Source organism: Pteronotus mesoamericanus, unplaced genomic scaffold (assembly GCF_021234165.1).
Source record: "Pteronotus mesoamericanus isolate MK-2021 breed Mesoamerican mustached bat unplaced genomic scaffold, CSHL_Meso_final scaffold_165, whole genome shotgun sequence".
Taxonomy (NCBI): Eukaryota; Metazoa; Chordata; class Mammalia; order Chiroptera; family Mormoopidae; genus Pteronotus; species Pteronotus mesoamericanus.
The window spans coordinates 3,237,721-3,243,921 of NW_026555307.1; the positions used below are offsets into that span (position 1 = coordinate 3,237,721).

At 52.3% G+C, this 6,201-nt stretch overlaps 1 pseudogene; it reads right to left on the bottom strand.

The window, feature by feature from the left end:
* Nucleotides 1–769: 769 nt before the first annotated feature.
* LOC129083014 (thyrotropin-releasing hormone receptor-like) lies at nt 770–2,620 on the bottom strand (annotated as a pseudogene).
* Nucleotides 2,621–6,201: the final 3,581 nt, after the last annotated feature.

Here is a 6,201-nt window from a genome sequence, read left to right on the forward strand (position 1 = left end):
CATTCACAGGTTCCCTCTCTGCTCAGTTTTCTCCCAGCCTCAGTCTCTCTGAGTGCCCATCATGGTTACATGTGGGAACCTGTATACTCCTGTCTCAGCCTCCAAACATGTGGGGATCCTGCTGAAATTTGAGGCAGAGTCTGTCCCTCCATTCAGGATTCCCTAGACATTTGCCCCTGCTCCCTCTAGTCAAAGCCAAGAGCTTCCAGCCCACAGGACCTTTCCTCTTCCTGCTCCTTGTTGATCCTCAGAGCCAAGCATCTCCTGCTTCAGGCTTTGCACTGCCTTCCTTCTCTACCTGGAATGCTTGGCCTGGATGTTTGCTCATTGTGCTCCCTTGCCAATTTCAGATCTTTATTCCTTTGTTGCCTCTCAGTGAGGCCTTTCCAAACTCTCCCCTAACCTCTCTCTCCTCCCCACTTTGTGCCTTTCCTTATTTCCTGTGTGTGTGTGTGTGTGTGTGTGTGTGTGTGTGTGTGTGTACTTGAGGTACTCATGGCATGTTTCCACCTACCATGAGCCCCAGCAGGGCAGGATGTCTATCTTGTCATGTTCTCCCATGTCACACAGCCTAGAACCATGTCTGATACATAGTAGGTACTTGGTAGACAATTGTTGAATGAATGAACAAATGTTGAGCTTGCGCCCTTTCTCTCTGCCCACTTATGCCTTCGTTGTATCTCCCTACCTCTTTCAGGTGCTAATTCCTCCCACCCTCCACCAGCCTCACCCACCTACCATCCTCGCCCAACCCTAGAGGAGACCTCAATTACCTGGAAGACGGGAAGCCTTTGGGTCGAGGGCAGCTGCCCAGCCTGATCCATGGGGTGGTCTCCCTTGGTTCCTGCCTCCTGCCAGACCTCATTGCCCCCATGGTGGCAGGCAGCTCCACCACCAGATGGGACAGGGAGCTCCGGAACAAGATTGTCACAATGAGCCCATAGAGGATGGTGGTCACCAGCAAGGGCATGACAAGGAAGACAGTGAAGCCCAGAACGTAGATGGATGGGTAGAGGCTACAGGACGCCTTGTAGCCACACTCCAGGCCATGGCTCCCACTGATGTAAGGTCCACCAGGAAGAGCCAGAGCAGACAGTAGATGGATATGCGCTCCAGACACCAGCGATGGTCCACTCGGCCTGGACCACTGTGCACATGTTTTGTGCCCACATCAGGTGGCAGATGGCAAAGTACCTGCAGCCAAAGACAGCCAGTTGCCCCTGGACCAGCTGAGTCACGTGACTCACCCATCAGTATGTGATTGGACCAAAGAGGGGACACCTAACCTAGCTTAGCCGATCAAATTCTCCATCTGGAAGAACTGGAATGGGCATACAATGGTTTAACTGGTTCTTTCATGGGAGAATTAAAAGGCCATCAAGGTTTGGGGAGCCAAAGGATGATTCTGAAGTAGCCAAGGAGGCTGGCACAGCAAACAGAGCCAATCTTGAGAGGGGAAGGCAAGTGGGAACTCCTCTCAAGGACCTGGTCCCTGAGGCCCACCAGCTGCTGCCACATCTGCTGCAGCCCAGGGACCCTGGTGCCCTTCAAAGGGCTTTGACCTTACACTAGCCCCAGTGGGTTTTCTGTTGCCCACTTCCAAAGGTCACTGACTGAGGCAGCCAAAGACATTGCTCACAGCTGAGACCCGGTCCCCGCCGCCACCCTGTAACTCTCAGGCTACCAGGTCAATGCACATGGCAAGGATATGGAGGTCACTGGACTCCAGAAGGACACAGCCAGGGAGATCCAGGACCAGGACAGCATCTGCATGTCAGATGGTCTTGGTGTCCTAATGCTGTGTGGCCCTGGACATGCCACCTAGCCTCTGGGCCAACTTGCCCAAGACCTAGCATCTAGAAAGAGGAAGAGCTGGGTTTGAATCCAGTCAGCAAGCTTCATAGTCCACATGGTGAACTACAGGGCTAGAATGACTCTTGGGTGCTGAAATCAGAACTGGAAGAGACCCAAGAGATTGCCCAGTCTAAATGCTCACTTTCCAGATGGGGAAACTGAGACGCAGAGGAATGCAGAGATTGGCTTGGTATCCCCCAGAGAGTTGGCAGCAGAGTCAAGATGAGAACCACACTTCCTAAAGCCTGCCCCCTGATGCCGTGTTCTTCCAGGTCCCCCTCTCTGCTCAACTGAGCCTCAGTTTACCAAGGATCCCAGCCAGGAAGTCCTGGCTATATTGTTTTGTAGTAAGGAAAGTGGCATGCAGGTGGAAAGCTAGCAGCATCTACCTCCCCATAGTGAATGCCAGGATGGAGCAAGAGGAGATATTGATGCCCAGATACTGCAAGTAGGTGATGTCCAGACAGCTGACATGTCCATAGGCCTACTGCCCAGCCAGGCTGTCAGAGATGTTTAGCAACCCTGTGGCTACCGACATGGTGAGCTCAATCAGGGCCAAGCTGACCAGGTAGCAGCTGGTGGATGTGTGCATATCCTGTGTGGTCAGTACTACCAGGACCACCATGGCATTGCCCATGATGCCCACCATGCACACTAGGAGCACCAAGAAGACTGAGACCATCCTGTACACAATTGGGCCCAGGATGGTGGTACCTCGCACCAGCGACACATTACTGGGGTCGTCTAGCTTGCTCCCATTTTCCATGGTGGCTGATTAGGTGCTGGAGGGGGCAAGAAGAGGGCTCTCCAAGAGGCATCCACCCTCAGTGGGGCAGCTGCAGAGCCCAATGAACACCCACCTCTCCTATGAGCCAGGCCCCCAGGAACATGCAGAGACCCACACTTATGAAGTTATCTGCTCAGCCAGGCAAGGAGATAGAAGAGGAAATGCACATTCTAGTCTCTGCCATTAATATAATTAGTGAGTCACATTCTCTGCGAGCCTCAGTATCCTGGTGCGTAAATACAGATAACAATCGTACCTGACACATGAGACTGGGTAGGGATTGAACCAGGCAACATGCCCATCAAGTCCGTTGCTGGCTCCACATTAGTGCTCACTGTCAGCTGCCCTCTGCCATTAGGAAGTCACACAGCATCTCTAGGCCTCAATGAGTTAATTATGAAATGGGGAGAATAAAGGATCCCAGTGAGATTTTCATGAAATGGTGAGGCATGGACAGCTGTGGGCAGTGAGCCCGGTGAAGGTTCAGTGTCCATTATATAATGTTAATATTGAGGCTTTAGTCTCCCTGAGCCTCGGTTTCCCCATGTGTCTGTGGGAATAATAACCGTAGCTCCCTCCCACAGCTCTGCAGGTGCCCAGGCTCAGCTCCCCAGGAGCACAGCTGGAAGCTGATGACTGGCTCTTGCCCAAGAGCTCCCCAGGCCTTGGCCACAGTGGACCCTTGCTCCATCTCACTCTGGAAAGGGACCTAGAGCCAGTCAGACCCCCTTCCATCTGTCATTGTTCAGAGGTGCCCCCTTCCTTTTCATTCTTCTGGGGATAACAGCAGAAAGAGCTTTGTTATGAGTTGATAGGGAGAGCCACAGAGTCATCTGCTCAATGAGTGAAGTCAAAGCTGGGACTCAGGCAAACAGGTGAGGGCACAGGACACACGCACATATACACACATCACATTCATGTCACACATGCATGCAACACAATATACAACACATATACAAACCACACAATATGCATACACATGCTGCAGATGGCGCACACCACACACACAACACATGTACATATATACAGTATACATCGCACAAAATGCATAAGCCACATATAACACATGTGCATATATATGATACACATAATGATGACACAACACACATACACACCACATACACACCCCTCTATCCTTCAATCCTGTTAGTGTCATTGGCCTGAAAGGCCACATGTCAGCTTCCCTCAAAGCCCCAGCTTGGCATGAGAAGCTGGGTGTGTGCAGAACTGGCCCATGGCAGTCCCACCCCACCTCCCCACTAACCAGGCTGACCCCCACAATGACCTACAGCAAGTGGCAGGTGCCCCTCTGCGCAGATGAAGCTGAGGCTGACCACCACCCAGAGCCGGTTGCCAGGCTCCACCCACTCCTGCCCAGCTCTAGTGGTCAACAGCCTCCAAAGCCCCCAACGGCAGTTCCCATAAGGCAGGTACCAGGACACAGAATTGGAGCAGAGCTGGGAGAAAGGTGATGGTCCCTAGGATGCTGTCTGGGCACCTACACACTCTCACAACATATACATGTAACACACCTATATGCACACAACACATATGCTGCTTTCATATGCATGTGTGCAACACCCATGCATTAACACACTTGTGCACACACATGCATACAATATACCTGCAAAACATCTGCACACATGTGACACGATCTACACATATAACATGCACACGCACACATCCAAGCATACATATATGCACGCACACATGCAACACAGTCATCTCATGTTCATACATACATGCCGCACACATAGCCAATAATTCTCCCCCACGCACACCAATACACAGAAATGTATACACACATACACACAAAATTACTCATGAACCAAAATTCCCCTTCACATCTTACCCAACACATACAAACACAACAGACCTAAACACACAAGTGTGCAGCACACACTTCCTCATGGACACACACTTGCACTCACCTACACACACCCTATAGCCAAAACCCAAGGACCTACACACATACATGAATATGTAAATATACAACATAAGCTCTCTCACACTCGACAACACAGGTGTATGTAGTGTAAACACAAATACATCCTCACACACCCACACGCACAAGTGCACAGAACACATATCGCACCCCTGTACTCACAGACACCTGCATAACTGCATACACAGATCCACACTACTGCATGCCCACCACTCTCCTGAAAATGAGCCTCCCTTTCTGTTTAGGTGAGGAGATGATCCCCCCAGGATCCCAGTGTGCCGCTACAAGCCCCCAAAGGCCCCTTCAGCTGAAGTGGCTGGCAGCCTCAAGGACTGATTCCAGAGTTCTCACAGCAGCCCCGCCAGATGTGCAAACCCCGGCCCACTGCTGCCTCAGCGTCTCAGTGAACACCCCTGCCCGCCTTCCCCCCTCCTTCCGGAATACTTATCTTTCTCCATGGAACATTCCACCAGATGGGCTGCTGGGACCACTGCTTCCCAGCCCAGCCCCCAGGAGAAACTTGCAAGAGCTGAGAACTTACCCTGTGAAGAGACTCAGTGCCTTTTTCCTCCTTTTACAGGGAAGACAGAGAGGGAAAGCTGTCCTGCACCTCAGTCTGTCCATGGGTGAAGGCTTCTCATCCTGCAGGCTGCAATGCCACACACGCATGCTCGGACACAGGGGCCAGCCAACTCCTCCCAGCTCCCTCAAGCCCCTTGCCTGCCACCCCCCATGGCTGAACATGCCAACCACACATCAGCTGATGCAGCCTACCCGGCAGGGAGACCTGTGAAAAGAAAGCCCAGGGCTCTTCCCCTCCCAGGCTGGGGTGGGGCTTCTCAGGAACTCATCAGGCTGAGTTTTAGATAGTTGGCCTGACAGGAGGAAGCAGAGACCTGGGGAGCTGTTGAGGGGGAGGGACAAGTCCCCTTCTCCACAAGAGGCCAGGATGGAATTAACTGGTGGTGCTCGGCTGTCTGGAATCTGAAGGTGACCCTGGTGTGGGGGCTGCCACTTCCCCCCCCACCGAGGGCCCTTCACAGTGATCTGGGAAGGAAAGAAGAACACATCTCCTGTAGCATGTGCCAGAAGGGAAACAGGCTCAGAAGTGGGAGCAGCTGGCGCAGGTGAAAGACTGGGAGTGGGCCACAGTTCTGGAGGCTCTGGGGGGACAAGGGTGCCCCAGGTCCTTCCTGCTGGGGCTGGGGCTCGCTGCTGTGCACCTCATAAGGGGCATGGCTGGCAGCCCTTCTCTTGAGAAGAGACCCCGAAAGGGCCTTTCAGCTGGCTCAGAAAGCAGGAATCCCAGGTTGTTCCCCTTCAATAGCCAGGGGCCTGGCCTTCCCAGGCACTTAGAGTGCAGATTCTGAGCCAGGGCTCCTCCTCAGAACCCAGGAGGACCCAGTGAGAATGCAGATACCTGGGCCTCCAAATCAAGTATCCAGGAGCAGTGCCTTGAATATGGGTTTCAATAGCTTACTCCCCCAGGAAGTCCAGTGTCCACTAGTGTTTTTTTTTCTTTCTTTACATTTTAATTGTGAAGTGTAATATCATAGCGAAAGCACACAAAAGAGATAAATTAATGGTTGAATGAATAAAGCGAGCACATGGGTAA